Below are 20,593 nucleotides of genomic sequence, written 5' to 3'. Positions count from 1 at the left end.
ACTAGCTTCTGAAAGAACAACGTGCAAGACGTGATAGTGTGTTGTGTGGCACACCCAGACAAGGGCAACGTTCAATGTGGGTGTGGAGTGTAGGGTCAGGGGTGGGGGTCAGAGAGAAGCAGAGACCTATTTACCTGGTCTGCCCACTCCGGATACTGGAATTTTTGGCAATTGTCAAGTGTGTCCACTTTGTTATGATATCTAGCTATTAAAATACCTAGAGAGGTTCATTATTATAACCCTTTAGGAAGGCAATAAAAAGATCTATTTGGGAATCACTGAATCTATTCAATTGAGTAAGAATTGAGTTACCATGCAGCTGATTATAAACAACGTATTAAAAATGGAATCATTGGTTCTCACATTAGTTTTAAGTTCCCCCCTACTAGGAATTAGCAAACATTCAGACAACAGTATTAAATGAAATATCTCTTGTCCATCTTCAATATATCTTCTTGTATTCTGAAGATTGTGCTATTGCCCTCTGAGGCCCCATCTTGAGATGCCACTATCTTATAAGAGTCCTAATGGAATAAAATTGTCACTCAGAATGTTTTTGAAGAAGATTATTTTTCTCCAATCAGCTCTACTCAGTTCTGGACCTTCAGCCAGTCATGTATTTCCAGGATGAATGACATCATTTGCAGTCTTCTGTACTTGTGTCTAAAGGATTCTCACCCAGATCACTGGATTTTGCCTTTTTTTTCTTTCTGGGTTCTGTCACACTATAGAAGGGGAGATATTATTAACTCGGGTTTTTTAAAGAGTTTGGTAGAAACTGAAACTACACTTCCACTTGTCAAAAACATGAATTCTAATACTTTCCTCTGCCTTTTGAATCAGTATTTCTCTCTTTAAAATAGTAATTTCTATTACATGAATCTATCCTAGGGAAATACTGTAAAATAGAAAATAGAAAAACAGGTTTATGCCTAAAGATACAAACAGGAGCATTAACAGAATAAATAGAAATTCTACAGAATTCTAAATAGTCAATTTAAAGAGCATGATCAAGTAATCTCTGAGGCATTCATTACAAGTTACATTTACAAAACATTTAAAATAGCATGTAGATGCATCTGACATCGTAGAAGGGACACTTCAAACATCTGGGTTTGTTACTCAGTGCGGCAAATAAGAGGTCACACCGAATGCAGATGAGCAGGAGAAAGAGGTTTATTGACGCTCACCAGAGGACTAGGGCAATTTCCCAATCAGCCTCTCCGAAGTGATTGTTCAGTTGGCTTTTATACCCATCAGAGACAAATGGAATGATCTTAGTTAACAGGTAACAGAGCTTTGGAGAATTTCAGTAGTTTATCTCACTTATTTCACATTTCCTTCAGCATTGCCATCCTGTGACACCTAGATGAAAAGGCTCGTTCATATCTGGGAACCCTGGAGCAATAAGACCTCTCCAGGTCTGCTGCCTTTACACTTACAGACTGTTCCTCTGTGAGACTAAGAGCTCCCATTAACAGCCAGCTCCCAGCTTTCAAGTTATATTTAAAAGCTGTTTTAATGGTTACATGCTAAGGCTACTTTACAATTTCCAGCTTGCTTAGTTTTAAGATTATATTTAAAAGTTACTGTTATAATATTATATTATGGATAAAAATTCAATTCTGCATTTTTGCACTATTAGATTACGATTGCTGCTGTGACTAATTGCCACACATTTAGTGACTTAAACAATGCATTTTATTATCTTACGGACCTGGAAGACATAAGTTTGAAATGGGTCTCACTGGTCTAAAATCAAGATGTCAGCAAGCCTGTATTTTTTTCTAAGGACTCTAGAGGAAAATTCCTTTCCTTGTCTTCTCCAGCTTCTCGAGACAGCCTACATTCCTTGCCTGTGGCCTCCTTCTCCAGAAGGCAGGCTTAGTCCTTCCTGACCATCATCTCTCTGGTTCTCCTGCTTCTGCCTCCCCCTTCCACCTGTAAGCACCCCGTGATTACTTAGGCCCACCTGCTAATTCAAGATAATATCCCAACTTTAAGGTCACCTCATAGCAACTTTAAATCCATCTGCAGTCTTAATTCACCTTTGCACATAACCTAATGCATTCAGTGGTTTTGTGGATTTGAATATGGCAATCTTTGGGAGGCCATTATTCTGCCTACATACATTATGTAAGAGGAAAAAAACAAACTAAACTAAAAACAAAAATAAACCATGACAAAACTAAGCATAGAAAATCTGAATGAAAACATGCCAAAAATTTAACACTGATTGGTAGAATTGAGGGTTATTGTTTTTATTCCCTCTACTTTTCCATGATTTCCATTTTTTAAATTTTTCATGGCATATTATTTTCAAATAATAAAATTATTGTTTTGATAATGGAAAAAATAAGTCTTATTTTAAAAATTAACCCCTCTGGCTACAGTAGCCTGGAATTTTACTCTAATCTTTTCTCATGAATTTCTTACTTGCAAGCAAAGAATTAGCTAAAGGGAATGAGGGAATAATAAGTGAATATAGATATTGACTATTATAATCTCTCCCCTAACATAGTGACACCAGTCTCATTGACTGAGCAAGCTCAGAATTACTTGTCAACTTGTAGTTATATGTCCTATCTCCCAATTAGATAGCACACAATTTAAGAACAAGTATGAGTCATATTTTTTAATTGTCAAATTGTTAAGAGAATGTTTAAAAGAGGGTATAATCATCACCCTTACACAAACATAAAATGGAAACATGTCAAAGATTTTGTTTAACTCATAAATTAATGCGGGGAACTGTAAGATGTTACAACCCATTCAAAGGAGAATTCAAAGTACCACACATATATCCTCAGATAAGGAAATCTGAAATAAATTACGCTAGATGCAAAACCGGTCTATTCACAAGGCAATAATCAATTTCATTCTGCCAAACACAATTAATCTACATTTCTATGACAAGAATCATTTGCATTATTATCAGTTTTCTGCAATTTAGAGAGTAGCAAAGCAGCTCAAAGACAAAGTCAGAGATAACCCAGAAAGTTGTTCTAGACAGGACGCTTGGGAATCTTTTTATTTCATTTTTATTTTGCCCATTTCAGTTTTTCACAATTTTTCCTGACAACCTACCGCACAGGGTGCCTTGTATGTGGTGGGCACTCACTGTAAATTTGGGGTTTGAATGATTGATGAAAGATCAACTTATCTCACTAATTGTATTTGAAATGCCAGCACCTTACCATTCTTTTTCTTTGTCAGAGCCCCTAGTTTTCTCCCCTTCTTTCCTAGCTATGGTTAAGGTAGAAGAACAAGATTTTTTCTGGCTGCTGAGTTTAGTTGATCTTGATTGGAGCGATATTGCAGGAGGCAAAGACAATGAGTGCCTGATACTGAATTCTATCGCTCCTTTGGTACGATTAGGACAAGAGGTGATTTGGGGCCTCATGAGGTCCGCAGTGATAGACTCTTTCCCTGTCTGGAGGATGAACTCTTGAGGCCTTAAAAGAAAAAAACACTGCAGAGATAGCCAGGTAGCTGTCAGCATTCCGGTCTGGGTCATGCATCTAGATTTCAGTAAGATTTCCCTCAGGTCTACTATCAAAGTTAAAATAAGCTATATGTTTTTTTTTTTTAAGTTTAAGGATTTTCTTAAAATTTTTTATTTCTAAAGGATCCATTCCTATAATCTCAACAGAGAAATGGTAAAAGTAAATGGGGTTTTTTTTTTCCTTCAGGAGTTAGAGAAATGAAATAGTTTAAGCACTCTTGGTCTAAAGCCATGATGCTTTCCAGACGGATAAAGAGGAAGAAATTAAGTGCAATTAGAATTCCAACCAAAGTCATCAAAAAATGAACACTGAAAAGAAAAAGAAGTCTATGAAGCATTACAGTTACTCACACCAGAAACGTTAAAAGAATAGCTTGTATTTTCCCCCCTAAAAAGGCTTATACATTGAAAGAAATAAATCAAGGCAACCTTGTAGCCAGCATCAGAGTCAGCTCTAGTATCTGACTGCCCAGAAAACCAGACCAAACAAACAAAATAAAAGCCACACATCCTGCAAATTAAAGCCCTAAACAATTTAAAGTGTGCAATGATCACGCCACATTAAAAATAAATAAATTTAACTTAAAAACCTCTCTGGCCATTTATAATTGCCCCTCCACCAACGCAATTTTGTGATTTGAAAGAACACTTTAAATTGAGAAAAGGCTTGGCATGGCACCAACAATCAAGCAACATCTTGGCACCCATTCAGACAGCATCCACCAGTAAACAGTCGTAGTAATTCTTCTCATTACAGTGTTTGCATGCGCGTAAATCAGATTCAGGTGAATTTATGATGCACCCTAAACTGTTAAACTTAGAGCAGCCAGCAGATTTCCTTAAGTGATAGAGGAGTCACGCCTTTGCACAGCACATAACTCTCAGAGCTATTGGACAGCCTTCCAGATGTGCCTTCCTCAGTATTCTTCCATTTCCATAAACTGACTAGCTTATGTGTGACACTTGAAACTTTTGATTTTTTATCTGTTGCCGGATTTTAATTCTAAGTGAATCTTAAAACTTGAATCAGAAGGAAGAACCCGCGTGCAGTACTTTGCAAACGGGATCTAATTTTTTTTTTTTAAGACTTAAGAACCTTTGGTGCAGAGACAGCATGTTACCATGTTCGCTTAGAGTGCCTCCAGTTTAACACTTGAAGCTGCAGTGTCTGTACAGCATTTGAGCTTTTTCTCTTCCTGCTAAGACTACAATTTCCTGGTGCACTTCAAACAGACTGAAAAAGATAGCCCCCTGACTGCTTGCATTTCAAGTCTATCCTTCACCTAGGATCTAAGCAGCTGCCACATTAAATAGGAAACCCATGGGTCAAAATCTGAACTGAGAGGGAAAAGGTAACAAGCAGAACTGAGCCAGGGGTAATTTATGATTAAGTTAATGAAATTATAATTAGGCTTATAAAGCCCTGAAGTATTTCCTGCAATGGCTTGTCATGAAGCCTTTATTCAGGGAAAGCCAGTGTGTTAGATCTGGGTCATGTAGCATATTGTCGTGTAGATTCATGTTGATATTCCCTCTCTTCCAGTCAAGCAAACTCTTAAAGGCAGGAAGGTAATATGCAGCACTGGGAAAAGAAAAAGAAAAAAAAATCACCAGCAATCTGTTCAGACCCAATGTAAGGCTTGCTCAGGGGACTTCTGAGTAATTGTTCAATTTCTCCTGATTTGCAAAACAGATTGTTATCAGCCTAAATAATGCCGAATAAATTCAGCAAAGAACATATCCAATTTGTTGTCAGGGATCCTTTTAAGAGTGGAATTGTCATTAGAATTAAGAGCATCTCAGAATTAAAATGAGGATATTGTTCAAAGTAAGGACCCCTACTTAATTAAGCTTGCCTACTCTCAGGCATTGAGCACTGCCCTCCGCAGAGGCAGAGGCAGAGGGAAACAAGACCACTTAGCAAGTTGCCTGCGTGACTGGGAGCTGTGTCCATTAATTCAGACACGTATAGCCCAGGCCTGCACCTGCAAAGGGGAGAATTGCTGTGTTAATGGAGGTAGCCCGAGCAATCTATTCTGAAGTGTTCTAGCTGGAAAATATATCTCAAGAGAGAGCAATAGAAAGGCCTGTGCTTATTAAAAAAATAAGACAAGAGGCAAAGAGAAAGCCGTGTTCAGACTCACTTTCACACTTTTAGATTTAATTAGCTTATTAGGATAAAATCATATTCAGAAGGCAGGAGCTTAAAAAAAATCTCTAGGAGTCAGCTTTCACAATCATCTCACTCCAATTTGGACCTTCTTTGACTCTATTTACCGACATCCCATTACCTTTATAATTATCCAAACAATTTATGCAAGACCTATGCAAATACGATGGGACTGAAAAGCTTCCACTTGAGATTTTGGGTCTCATGCTTCTTGCTACTCCGGCCCACCTGCAGCTGCTTTTCTTTGATTTTTTCATTGGGAAAGAATCCCAAGGTTACCCATTCCTTCCTATGTCTATTTTTTATTACTCCACTTTACCTCTTCTCAATAATCTGCCAGTCTGTTACTGCTGCTATTGTTTCTGGCTCTCCCTTTTACTCTCAACATAATTCTAATGGATTATTTAATTTAATTCCTTAAGTACCCTTGGAGGAAAGTGCTATTTAAGGTCCCATTTTGCAGATCAGAAAACTGAGACATAGAGACACTGATCATCTTTCGGGGCCATATAAGGTCCTGGATTTAAACTGAGGTTTCTGTTGCTTTAAATCCCTTATTTGTAACCCTTTCCCTGGTTCTATGCCACGTCTCCATTCAATTTCCCATGAACTTGGGATGCCTATGTGACTACTGAACAATATATAGTTTTATAAACCTCCTAGAAAAAATAAGTAGTGCCAGCATCCCAATGTGTATTTGTAACAAGAGTAATGGCACATGATGATAATGCAGACTTGCATGGAAAGGACAAATTGCTCTAAATTGCAGGATGCGTTCATCAGTCAGCACGATTAAACTGTCCTCACTTAAAATAATGCTTCTCACTCCCTCTTAAGTCATGCCCACTCTTTCCAACTGCTTCCAATATCAGAAAGAGAACTTCCAGCTTATTAAACTCACAATTTCCCTGGAAGAAAATTTCCTATGAAATTACAGCACAGAAATCAAATACTGTACATGCTATTTTTTAGGCCCATAATTCATCTATTTCAAGCCTTGTGTACAGGTGTTCATCTGATGCCAGTGTCTTAAAAAATCTAGGATAAAAATCCTTTAAAGCCATAGAACTGTACAATACAGTGAATCTTAATGTAAACTATGGACTATAATAATATTGTTTTCTTCAATTGTAAGAAAAAAAATACCATGCTAATGCAAAATGTTAATAGGGTAAACTGTAGGGCGCAGGTATATGGAAATTCTGTATTTTATGCATAATTTTTCTATAAACCTACAATTGCTCTAATTTAAAAAATGAATATAACATAAGCTGGAGAAGAGTACTACTTCAACCATGATTGGCAAAATATAATCACTATTAGTCATTTAATAATCTAGCTTTAGATCTATATAGTCAGAATAGATAACCCTGACCCAGGCTAAGAAACCTAGAGCATATTCAGTTTGGTATTTTATTTTTGTTATTTTGGTTTTCATTTTTCAGTTATTTTGAGTACAGGAGAGGATCACTGGTTAATTACTATGTAATAATGTAAAGCAAAAGAGAAAAAAAAGAAACATTATTCCTATATTTTTAAAATCCTAACTCTACCATTTCATAACAATTATACCTACGAGACAGACATCATTAGCCTCATTTTAAAGATGAACAGACAGTCCTCAACAGTTTAAGTAGTTTTCCCAAGTTTACCCAGACAGGAGCTGAGTAAGGATTCGCTCCTGTGTCTTGCCATGCTGTTTTCTCTCATCCCATCTTCTGTACCTGCCAGCACCTCTCCCAGGAAAGATTATAAGATCATAATGCCCTCTCCTTATCTCTACATTAGTGCAAATAATTTTTACTGCTCTTTCAGGATTCAACTTAGATGTTTCCTTTTGTAGAAAGCCTTTCCTGGAATGCCAAATTAGACTGGGTACCTCTCATATTTGTTTCCATAGTACTCTAGGCATACCAGCTCCTATCTCAGAATTTAACACAATAATATAGCTGCTTATTTTCTTGGAAACCTTTTCCTCCCACCCCCAGCCACTGACTGTTGGCATCTTGATTACTAAGAACTTTGGTTTATTCAGTATCCTTTCTCCCGCTGTAGCACACTGCCTAGCTCATCGGAGGCACGCCAATGTTTAGGAAGAATGAAGAATCAGTGATTATTTAAACGACCCTCAATTGTGAAGCCCAGATACCCCGCTGCCCCAGGTTAAGTGCCTTCTCGATCTACAGCACACTGCCACTCAGTTCAACTCTGGGGCAGCACTAAGCACAGAGCCCAGCAGGAAGCCAGCATTCATTAAGTGTTTCCAATAGTTAATTCCAGGTAGAGTCCCCAGGGATCTAAGCCAATTATTTCAGAGAAGGGCATGAACTTTCTCATATTTCAAATCAATTAGAACTTTGTCAATAACACAACAGTTTAGCCCACTATTGGAACCATGATTATTTCCTCATTATTTAAGTGGAGAAAAAGGATGAACTATATGTGGCTTACTTAATAATAGTGTAACTACAACACAATTTTATAAAATTCAATCTAAGTAGATATGACTAATGACTAAGACTATACTAGACAAATTAAAATCATGGATTCTCTTGCTCTTCTTTTTTTAATTTCTTTTAAGAAAGTCCAGTGCTTTTTAAGGCCAGAAGTGAGAATAAACAAGGAAAGGAAATCACTCTCTTCCACCTAGAGAAATACCACCACAGTTGAAGTGTTGGTTGAGAAGCCACCTGAGAGTAGTTGAAAGCATGAGGAAGAAAGCATAGAGAATTAGTCCTGATACTGAGAAAAGAAAGGATAAAAGGAGATGGGAAAAATGATGGGGAAAAAAAACTAAGATAAGCAAACCTTAATCTTCGGCCCTCTGGAATTCTCTCTTTAACCACATACCCTTGAGTACGTAATTGGAAGAATCCAATTATTGTTTCTATACAAAGGCCCCCTGCACTAAGGAGAACAAAACCCTTCAAATATGTCCCCCTTTTAATCTCTAGAACCTGAGAATATGTTACCACATATGGCAAAAGTGACTTTATAGATGTGATTAGGTTGAGTATCTTGAGAAGAGGAGAATACGCAGATTTTCTGAGTAGACCCAGTGTAACTACAAGAGTTCTTATAAATGAAAGTAAAAGCAGGAGAGTCAGAACCAGAGATCTGAAAATGCTACATTGCTGGCTTTGAAGAAGGAGGAAAAGGCCCTTATCAAAGGTATGCAGATAGGCTCTAGAAGCTGCAAAGTCAAGGAAACAAATTCTCCCTTAGATGCGCCTGACCAACCTTGATGTTAGCCCAATGAGACTCATTTCAGACTTTTGACATCCACAATCATAAGGTACTAAATTTTTATCATTTTTACACAACTAACCCTGTGGTAACTTGCTACAGCAGAAGTGGGAAACTAATATACCTTCCAAATTTCCTTCTTAAAACTGAGTCTCGATGTCTCAAATATCTCTAGTTCGCAGGTTTTCTGATGACAACCCCAATGCAACATGCCCAAAACTAAACTCCATAGCCTCATCCTAACTATCCTACCTGCATCTGTTATCCTGGCCTTATTCTAGGTTCTGAGGTTATATGTCTGAGATTCTTCCACCTCTTTCTCTTCTCTCCCACCTGTCGCCACTCTTGTCATTTCCACTTGATAAAGATATGCCAACTAAAACTTTTTTTAACTTTTTTTAACATCATGTTGTCATGATGTTAAGACTTTTGTGACCTCAAACTTAGAGAAAGTTCCTAGTTGCTCTCTTACTTACAGATGTTCTCAGTTCTATTCCATATTGCTTCTCATTTACAGACTAATAGTACTAAAACAATACTTTTCATCATTTCTCTGTCCTCAGGAATTTTAATTATCTATTCCCCACTATTTTCCTAAAGAAGTCTTTGCTCCAGGCAAGCAGAACCAGTAAGTAGCACATGGAGTACTTGAGCTTTAAATCCTGACCCACCCTGGGTACAAAGCAATCTTACAAGAAATCTTCCATGTCGGTCAAAAGGTGAACAAGAGAGCAGCATGTATGTTTTTATACACACACCTCATTCTAAAAGGAGTTTAAAGTGGCTCATGTAGGAAAAAGAAATAATGAAAGAAGAAAAGGCAAAACATAGAAAGGAAGAGAGAAGAGAATAGGTGGAGGAACGCTTGATGTGCATCTTATTAACGGCTCTTGATTCAAATCATCAGATACAAAGGAGGGACTTTACAACTGGGAGTGAGTCTTTGTCAGATAAGCTGGTCTAAGAATCTTTCAAATGTGAAATCATGTGATGTCTAAGATTAAAGAAAAGTAAAAAAGACAGAGAAATGGAGTGAACATAAACAAATAGCAATTCAGAAAGTGTTCCAAAACTTCTGTTCTGCTTCACCTTGTCTCAAGCTTTGCCTAACCTATAACCTCAATATTTGCCAAGCCCATATCCAGGATGTGACTAACTTACATGTGACAGTGCTCCATCACTCTGTCGAAGTACAGAATCAGGTTCCAGGATTCCAGTCATTCCTTAAGATATAAGTATCCAGAAGGTAAGAGTTATTCCTGGAAGGGCCAGCTGACCTAGTTAAAATAATATTTTGTCCTGTGAAAGTTGGTGGGAAAATAAAATATGTCACCAAAAGCTCAGTTGGAGAAACTCTCTAAAAAGCCAAACTCTTAAAACCAATAAAGGAGAACAGTTTCCTTTCTAGTGACAGCTTGTCAATTTCCAAGAGAAATGTCTCTGCTTAGGCAGCCCCAGGACATCAGATGCCAAGTCAGTCCTGATAGGCCCTTCAATTCGAAAGTCACTCAGTTCTGGGTTTGGAAAGCTATATTTGTAGAGACATATATTCTACTGCTTCTTTATAATGTTTTGTTATTCATGAGAGTCATTCAGAGTGTGCAGTTTCTCAAGACAAGTATGGAAACAAGCGACCATTTCTTAAGGGTCAATCTATAACACAGGTCCACTGTAATGGGCATCCCACAGTCTCTAGAGGCACTACCCAATATCATGCCAGAGTTCTGGGCACCAAGCCGTGGGGTGAGGATTTGCCCCCCAGACTATCAACCATCTCAGACTGTATTTTAACCTAGGCGCAATTCTCTTTCCATTTTAGCCAATGGCATGTTGCACTTCCTAAAGTCAAGCAATTATTTGAACTTTGATTTATACATAAATCTATCTCAGCCTTAAAAATATAAATATTTTGGGGGAGGTTATGGTAGCTCAGCAGTTAGAGTTCTCACCTGCCATGCTGGTGCCTGACCATACAAAAAATAGTAATAATAATAATAAGTAAATAAATATTTTCATTGTACAACTTCTGCCTTTCTCCAGCTCCTCCTTTCCTTCTTGTTGTATTGTAGGAGAAGAGAAATTGATTAAACCATGTGTTTTAATTGGTAAGCTCCCAGTATGAGATATGCCAAAACTGGAAGGGCTTTTAAAAAGGGGAATTTAATAAGTTATAAGTTTACAGTTCTAAGCCTATAAAAATGTCCAAACTAAGCCATCCAAGGAAAGATACATTAATTCAATAAAGGCTGATGGGTAGGAACACCTCTGTCAGTGGCATAGTCATGTGACTGGCATCTGTTGTTCCCTTCCTTCTGGGTTCCATTGCTTTCAGCCTGTGGGGGTTCCTCACTTTGTTTCTCCATGGCTGGATTTCATCTCTTGGCTTCTCTTGGTTCTCTCCAGGTTCTGGCTTGTGTAACATCTCATGGTGACATCTGCTGGGCTCCAAGCATCTCCAAACATCCATGTCTCTGTTCTCCAAGTGTCAACATCTGTCTTAGCTCTGCTCTGAAAATTCTGTTGGCTATCAATTCTGTCATTTCTGACTCTCTCCAAAATGTTTTCTCTTTTAAAGGATTCCAATAAACTAATTAAGATCCACCTAGAATGGGTAGAGTCACATCTCCATCTAATCAAAGGTCACATTCACAAATGAGTATATCACATCTACATTGAGATAATTTAATCAAGTTTCCAACCTACAATTCTGAATCAGGGTTAAAAGGAATGGCTTCTCCCACAATATTGGGTCAGGATTAATAAATGGCTTTTCTGGGATACATAATAGAAACATAATAGATTCAAACCAGCATGCCATGCTTGTCCTTTTTCATCCCAAAAGACAGAATTTAGGCGACCTCAGATTTAAGTTACTCAACGGTATCAGCATCCAAAATTTCAGCATTCTTGTCCCCCTCCAATGGACCCAGGAAGTGGTGCATCTGGATTCAAAATGAAGTGCAACTTGCACTGCTTTTGTTACTACTAGCCTGGCTCTGCCAAGAAAACTTCTTAAAAATAAGACTGCCAATGAAGAATACTACTGGAATTCTATAAACTATATTAAATCATGTTTGAAAAATAAAATCTATTCTAATTTTAGGAATTTTAGAAAGAGTTCTCTCCTTCTTATAAGAAAACTGAAGTCATAGGAAATAATTCATTAATTGAATCCCATTCAGGAGATATTCATTTTTGAGAGTATATAGCTGATTGCTTCCATCTCAACCTTAATTTTAATTGTTCAGATTAAAGCCACAACAGAACTAATCATTTCAGCAAAACAATGTTCACTTATAGTTGAAATGTCTGAAACCAGGGCAGTGAATGTTTTTGTTAAGAAATTGGGAGAGATATGCTGCAACCAGGCTGAAGCAGACAGAATACAGAAATCAGTGGGACTCGGAGGTGTAATCTTCTATGGAACTACATCCAAAGATCTGTAAACAGTCATGGTTAAAATTCCCAAGTAAAAGGATTCTAAAAGAGGTGCCCTTAGCTAAACATCTCACAAAAGCATGACTCTCAGGGTTGTACTGTGCAATTGAATCATAAAAAGTTAAGGAGATATAAAATGCAGTGGTTTTAACTCAGGTGTGGAGCATTTCTTTAAATTCTGACATGTCTCTCCAGAGAACTGTTCTAGTCCTCAGTGAATTCCCAATGTTGTAAAATCTGTCTCACACAATTACTGTTCGATTTCATCACACCAGCCCATGTCACAAAAATGTTGCATGGTACATACCTCCTTTTTTATTACCTCCTTTTTAGTTAAAGTAATTTAAAATTGGTTTTATTCTATGAACCTAAGGAAGTATTCACAGCATCCTTTCAGATAACTGCCTTAATCTTTCAAAAATTGGGGAGAATAAAGAAGAAATACTTGATGTAATCCCATGCAGATTTTTGTAAAAATACAACCTAAAGAGATGATCATTTTTACCACACATTTGATGTAACTGATTATTAGGTGTGGTGGTTAATTTCAGGGGTTAATTTAACTAGGTTATGATGTCCAGTTGTTTGATGAGCAAACACTGGCCTAGTTGTTACTGTGAGGATATTTCATGGATTTAAATCATCAGTAAATTGATTACATTATAGCTGATTATATCTGCAATCACTCAGTCAATTGAAGGCCTTAAAAAGAGAACTGATGATTTCAGCAGTCAGAAGGGAGAATTGGCATCCTTACTTTAGCCAGCCAGCTTCTTCTGTGGAATTCATCAAAAACCTTCATCAGAGTTCCCAGCTTGTGGCCTGCCCTATGAAATTTGGACTTGCCCATCCCTACTGATGCGTGAATAATTCCTATTTAAAAAAAACACTCATAATATTTGCATATATGTAATCATAGATATATCTCCTGTCAGTTTCATTTCCCTAAAAAATCATGACTAATACAATTTTGGTATCAAGAGTGGAGTGCTACTATTGCAAAAACCAAAAATGTGGAAACAGCTTTGGAGTTGGTTAATGGGTAAAGGCTGGAAAAATTGTGAGGTGTTTGGTAGAAAAAGCCTAGATTGCTTTGAAGAGACCATTCATAGAAATATAGATGCTAAAGGTATTTCCAATGAGACCTTAGAAGAAAATGATGAATGTGTTATTGGAAACTAGAGGAAGGACTATCCTTTTTTAAAGTGGCAGAGAATTTGGTGAAACTGAGTTCTGATGTCAGACGGAAGGCAGAACTTGAAAGCAATGACCTGGATATTTAGCCAAGGAGATTTCCAAGCTAACGTGGAAGTTAGCTGTTTCTCCTTATAGTTTATAGAAAAATGAGACAAGAAAGGGATAAGCTGAGAACTGAACTCCTGGGCACATAGAAACCAGAAATGGATGGTTTGGAAAGGTCTGAGCCTATCCAGACGGTTCTCTGAGACCCCATCTCAGGAAAAGTCAACCCTGGAAATGGAGTTATATGGGAAAGATCTATGGCAGGCTCTAGTGTATGAAGATTGGAACTCTGTGAACTACATGCAAGGCCAATAAGCTTTTTGCCTAATTTGTATGAATGAAACCACTGCCCAGCCTGGATTGAAAGGGAAAGACTAGGAACAAATTGAAGGTTAAATGACTTCAAGGGCAGAACAATGGAAGCTGAGGTCTGGACCAAAGATATCTCCTTGGGCCATGAGAGCAGACCCACCTATATGTGTGGAAAGGGCGAGTGTACCCCAGCACTTGGAGAGGATGGGCCTTCCACCCCATTGTTCAGGAAGACCACTACCACCCCAGTCCTCAGAGAGGGTAGGGCCTGTGCTGTGGCTTTCACAGAAAGCTTGGCCACCATCCTGATGCTTAAAAAGGGTAGAGTCTTCACCCCAAGTCTGGGGAGAGCATGGCCACTGAGAAAACCCTTAAAAGATGTGGAGCTGCTGTTTTATCAGGTCTGGAGGACAAAGTAACATTTCATAGATGACTCTCAGACCTTGAAATCTAATGGAACATGCCCTGCTGAGGTTCACATTTATCTGGGACTCGTGACTCCTGTTTTCCTTTCAATTTCTCCCTAGGGGAATGGGAATGCTTATCCTATGCCTGTCTGTCCATTGTATACTGGAAGCAGATAATTTGTCCTCTGGGTTTCACAGGTCCACAGAGAGAGGGGAACTGTGCCTCAGGGAAGAACACACCCATAACCAATTTTGATGAGACTTTGTATTTAGTATTCTTAATGAAATGGCTTAAGGCTTTTGGAATGTTGGATTGGAATGAATGTATTTTGCATGTAGAAACAATATGTCTTTTGGGGGTCCAAAGAGTGGTGTGTGATGATTTGAAGCTGCGCATGCCCCAGAAAAACATGTCCTTAAATCTACCCCATTTCTGTTGTGAATCCATTGTAAGTAGGACCTTTTGATGAGATACTTTAGTTAAGGCGTAGCCCAGCCCAATCATGATAGGTCTTAATCTTATTGCTGGAGTCCTTTATGAGAGAATGAAATTCACACATGAGAGAAAAAAAGCCAGAGGTGTAACTAACCAGAAGCTGAACATCAACAGAACCCAGAAGAAAAGGGAGAGACCAAGAGAGACCTTATCATGTCACAAACTAAGGACCAACGATTGCCATCATCTAGCCCCACAATGCTACAGTCTTCAGGAGAAAGCATCACCTTGATGGATGATCTCTTAACTCTTTGCTCGAAACCATGAGCAAAATAAGTTCCATTGTTTAAGCCTAACCATTGCACGGCACTTGCTTGGGCACACAGGAAACTAAACACCAGGACTGCTTTTGTTACCCAGGATATCCACCCTACATCCAGACCATGTACTAGACAAAAACTCTCAGTGTAAAAGAATTGTGGCCTGTCTATGAGAATGTACAGGAGCTGAGTCTGTAACCCACATGAATATAAGTAGAGTGAGTAAAGTAAACACAAATCTTCCCAAATACATTTGAAAACATCAACTGTTAGTCAAGCATTTCATGGTGAGCTGTACTCTTTTCAGGAGTTAAGTCATTCTTTTGACTGACTTAGAAAGGCCCAGATATATAAATGCTTTTAGGAGACCAGGGCAACATCTTTCAAACTTTCCTCCAAAGAGCAATAGTCTCTCTCAGATATTGCAGCTGTTTTTAAAAATCAGTTTCAACGGTCATAGAAGCTTGGGAAATTCTTATTTTACTTCAAGACTTCTCGGAGCATTTGCTATGCTAATATGCACTGAGACTCTCTAAGAGTAAAACAAAGTATTCTGTTTTTTCCAGGCTTGTCCAACCTAGGAACCTTTTCACAGAATATCGATTCCATGAAAATTCATTTTTGTGAATTTTTTCAGCACATTACCTTAAACACGTACTTGAAATGTTATTTACTTGGGCATGATTCCTATGCATTTTTCAATCGGTCGTACACCATGACTATGTGGGGCCCCAGTGCTCCAAGGAATGCAGTTTGGAAAACATTGAATTTGTGTAATATGGCAAGGCCCACAGGGGTCATAGTTTCAGGATAAGAGCAGAAAGACAGTCATTCTAAAGCAGTCCTGATACCTTTGATTTTGCCATCTAAACCCCCAAAATAGCATCATTTGTTCTGCTATGCCAACTCTCAAACTCCTAGCAGTCATCAGAAGTATCAAGATTGAACCAAGTAACAAACATCTGTGTTCTCTAATATGACTCAGGAGCATCTCTCAAAATCCCTTCATGGCTTGTTCTTTAAATTTTATGCAACTGTATATTTTTGGTGACCCGATTATCTGGCTGTACGTTTAATTTTCAGTTTTGTTTCCGAGCCTTGTCATTTCATCAATCAGAGCCATTCCATCTGCCAAGATGCAGACAATCCCAGCTGCTTTGTCACTTCTAATCAATTTCATTAATGTCTCCACGTTCTGTTTCAATTAGCAGCCTTTTCTTTGGACTTGATACTACCTACTACAGATTAAAAATCAAATTATAAATTGTGTTGTCCTTGACATTAAAATCCTTCCTTCTTCACCAAATCATTTCTATCTATCACGTTTACCCCCTCATAAGTTAAATTACACTCTACCACACTGTGAAGTAGGAGGTTCGATTGTTGTACAAGAAATGGATCCATACTGGAATGTCCATCTTGACATTCACTTAATCTTTGTGCCCTCATTCAGAATTCAATCTTCTTTCATCTAAGTCTTTTCACTGTTGTGAATCTTTTCAGCACATTACTTTAAACACTTGCTTGAAATGTTTTTTACTTGGGCATAATCTCTATGTATCTTTTTAATGGGTCAGACACAATGCTTATATTGTCTGCAATCCGTGACTTTGAAAACTTGAAGTAAAACCAATTGGCCAAAGTTGTCCTTTTACTGATTATAATACCATCTAAATGCAAGCAATTATAAAGCAGCCATTGGAATGTCATTCTTCTTCAAGAAGATCTAACAGCTCTTCTCTACCTTTCTTCTTTTTCATCATCTCATGAAAATCAGTCTAAGCTTACTTATTTTAATTGCATTAAAATGTGTAGATTTTTTGTTTTGTTGCAAAATGAAGAAATAACGAATTTTGACTGTCCTTTCCCCTGCTCAGTGTCACAGCTGACAGCATGGAGTTTTAGTAGCCTAAAGCCATATAGCAACAGTGCTGTGGGACATATTTTTAAGTTTAATGGCAATCTGTAATTGCCTGCAGCCTGCCTTATTTCTGACCTTGCTGATTTGTTAAGGGTTTGTGATAACACAGCTCCAACTTGGCCCTCTAATCTTACTCGTGCTCTTTTTTATGCTTTTTAAAAAAAAAAAAAAAGAAAAACTTTTTCAGGGTTATCAGGTCTTAGAGTAAAGTAGTCAGAATCTACAGCTCTACCTTCTCCTTCAGGGCATTCCAAGGAATTAGAATTTCCTTCTAGCCTACAAGCTTCCATAACTGTCAGTCTCTTCCCGTGGCTGGGAGTGATGAAGATTTGAAAAACACCAGCTTTTCTTCAAATTAAAGTGCCCCATTCTGGCCTTGAAATCCCCTTTAGCTTTAATCTTCTACACACGTTTGAAATTTTTTTAATACCTCTTGTCAGTATAAGTTCTCTTTTCCCCAATATAACTGGATCATATTTGGATGTTACTTAAGGAATGTTGTAATTATTCCATTCTTATAAATATGACAATCATTAAATGTTTATAATGACATATATCCACTTATTTAACAAATATTTACCAACACCAGCTACGTGTCAAGTCCTGTCTTAGAAGGTCCTGGAATTCAACAGGGAACAGTACAGACATAATCACTGCCTATTTGAGTCAGACTTCTCTGACAGAAACAGAACCAACAGGAGATACCTGTAAATATGAGATTTAAAGTGTCTCATACAACTGTGGGGATGTAAGAATCCAAAGTCTGTAGGGCAGGCAACTCCAATGAAGGGGCTCAACAAACTCCACAGGAGTGGTTCACTGGGTGAAGAAGAAATGAAAATTCTCTCTTCTCATTGATTCAATAGTTGATCATAGACATAATCAGTCAAAGATGCAACCAATTGACTGATGATTTAATACACCAGCCTTCTGGTTTACCACCCAGCCATGAAATATTCTTGCAGTAATGGTTAGGTCAGTACTTAACTTGGCAGATAACTGGGCACCATCGCCTGAACCCAATCATCACCCTGCCCTCCTGAAGAAGCTTACAGTCTAGTCGGGGGATATAATGTTCACAAGATAGACATGGTTGTTAGAGGAAAAGAAAAGAAGGTCTGTGACATCACAGTTAAACTAAGAATCCTAATAGAGGTAGCGTGGCTTGGTGGTAAAGTGGATGGGCTCAGGAATCAGATTGCCTGGTTCAAATCCTACTCCACATGGTGATGAATACCGACTATGTGATGATATTCTGAGCCATTGATTGTATACCAAGTATGGAATGTATGTGTGAAATTTTTTCAATTAAAAATATTTTAAAAAAGAAAAAAAAATTCTGCTCCATCATTTGTTAGCTATGACTTCAGGCAAACTTCCTAACATCTCAAAGGTTTCTTGTGAAGATTTAAAAAGTTAATATTGTAAAGCACTTGCAACATTATCCAGAACATAAGTGATATAGAACTATCTATAAAATTGAAATAATTTTTTTAAAAAAGCTGCTAGGGAAGCACTGTGATCTGGGAAGTATGTATTGCTCAGGCAGCTCATTGGAGGGGTACCTAAGCTACCCTAAAAGAAGCAATGTTTAAGTTGAGATTTGAAAGAACAGGAATAGCCTCTGCAAAGGTAAAGAAAAGGGAACACAGTAGTGTCTGTCTGGCTTGAAGGTAAAAAAGGCCATTAAAAACAATTTAAAATGTCAAGGTAATAGTTTAGGGATAAACTTGAAAAAAATCAGGACTTTAAATTCCAGAAAGCCAGATGCCAAAGGAGATACAATAATAACAATAATATCAAAGTTTATAAACGCTATGGATAAAATGAAAAAAGAGCCCCAAATATTAAAATTCAGTAGATCCCTGAGCTGTTTGAAACAGTAAACATACAGACAATAAAAAGAAGTGATGTTACTTACATGGTTGTAAATTTAGGAAGCTAATTTCCCAATTGGCATGATACTGATTAAAAATAAGCAGTGGCTTTAGGGCGCACAGGTGGTTCAGTGGTAGAATGCTCGCTTTCCATGCAGGAGACCCGGGTTCGAATCCATGCACCTAAAAAATAAATAAAAAACTGTGGCTTTAGGAAAAGTTATATGATATTCTAGAGATATATCCCTACTTTTGAAATTAGTAGTTCTACCCAAACACAACAAACAAAACCCTCTGGGCTAATTGGAGCAATGACTCATTCTTAAAGAGAGCAGCTCCTCTTGTTTTAAATGCTAAGATAGCAAACAATTTATTATAGAGAAAATAAAATTTTCTCATTCAAATTATAGAAATCTGTGCAACTTTGCCATAACCAATATACATGAACTGTACAAATTTACAACAGTTCAAAATACCAAATAAAGAATGAATTAAAATTTTCAAAAAATAGATGGTGGCATGTAGAAAGACTTTTACCCAATTAAGTACAAGGAAAGTTACAAAGCAGACACCTTTGGCATGGTGAACAAGGCCTGGGATCCCCACAGTGCCCACTTTGTGGCCCTCAAGAGTATGAGAGTTCCCAGCGGAGGAGGTACTGGAGGAGATCTTCCCATCAGCACAGTTTGTGAGGTGACCTTACCGAGGTGGCTGGAGGCTTTTGAACATCCTAGCATTGTCCAGTTGATGGATGCCTGTTCCACAGCCCAAACTGACAGGGATACCAAGGTGACCTTGTGTTTGGGCATGTGAACCAAGACCTAAGAACCTTTCTGGACAAGGCACGTCCCCCAGGTTTGCCAGTGGAGACCATCAAGTTCTGATGGGCCAATTTCTAAGAGACCTAGATTTCCTTCATGCCAATTGCATCATTCACCGAGACCTGAAGCCAGACAACATTCTGGTGACAAGTGGAGGGACAGTTAAGCTGGCTGACTTTGGGCTCACCAGAATCTACAGCTACCAGATGGCACGTTCACCTGTGGTAGTTACACTCTGGTACCGGGATCTTCTGTAGTCCACATGGACAATGCCCTGTGGACATGTAGGAAGGAGGGAGCCTGAGTATCTAGAAGCATCTTGAATTCCTCAGTTCACTTGTTCATAAACCACATCCAGTAGCATTCTTTCATTTATATACCACTTACTTGAATTGCCCCTAACCAGAAGCTCTGAAATTAGGAACTTCATGTTCCTTTATTTTCGATACCCCCCTCCCCTGTGTGTGTGTATGTGTGCTAAAATATATAAAACATAAAATTTGCCAATTAAAGCATTTGTTAAGTATAAATATATATATATATACACATATGTGATATGAGGAGAGAGAAAGGGGCAGACAACTCCAGACTGGTCAGTGGCTGAGACCTCCACAACCACCTCAGCCTCCAGCTCTGGAGCCTTCCAAGCTCCCAAGGTTTGCATTTCCAGCTCTGAGGGGTCAAGAGCAGCTCTTCTAATATTCTTCTTACCGGGTTCCAGGAACTGAATGCCACTGTATGGTGTATATAATTCACGCTGCCTCCATGAAGATGAATTTCAGTTGCCTTAATGTTGCAGTGCCAATCAGTGTCCTAAAACAGACTTCATGTTCTACCCCAGGGAATTACTCTTTCTATTATGTCCATTTTTGTAAGTAAAAAAAGATGAATGCCACCT

At 38.1% G+C, this 20,593-nt stretch overlaps 1 long non-coding RNA gene and 1 pseudogene across 1 annotated transcript; one reads left to right on the top strand and one right to left on the bottom strand.

Moving 5' to 3' along the window:
• Nucleotides 1–4,907: 4,907 nt before the first annotated feature.
• Nucleotides 4,908–18,091, bottom strand: LOC143676464 (uncharacterized). The gene is made up of 3 exons (XR_013172100.1): nucleotides 17,986–18,091; nucleotides 10,083–10,220; nucleotides 4,908–5,087 (listed from the first exon to the last, which is right to left on the bottom strand). It is a non-coding gene; the product is annotated as an uncharacterized LOC143676464 (long non-coding RNA).
• A 493-nt stretch (nucleotides 18,092–18,584) lies between these two features.
• On the top strand, nucleotides 18,585–19,952 carry LOC143675830 (cyclin-dependent kinase 4 pseudogene; annotated as a pseudogene).
• The last annotated feature ends 641 nt before the right edge of the window (nucleotides 19,953–20,593 follow it).

This window comes from Tamandua tetradactyla, chromosome 3, assembly GCF_023851605.1.
Source record: "Tamandua tetradactyla isolate mTamTet1 chromosome 3, mTamTet1.pri, whole genome shotgun sequence".
Lineage (NCBI taxonomy): Eukaryota > Metazoa > Chordata > Mammalia > Pilosa > Myrmecophagidae > Tamandua > Tamandua tetradactyla.
This window is presented reverse-complemented; position numbering and strand designations above follow the sequence as displayed.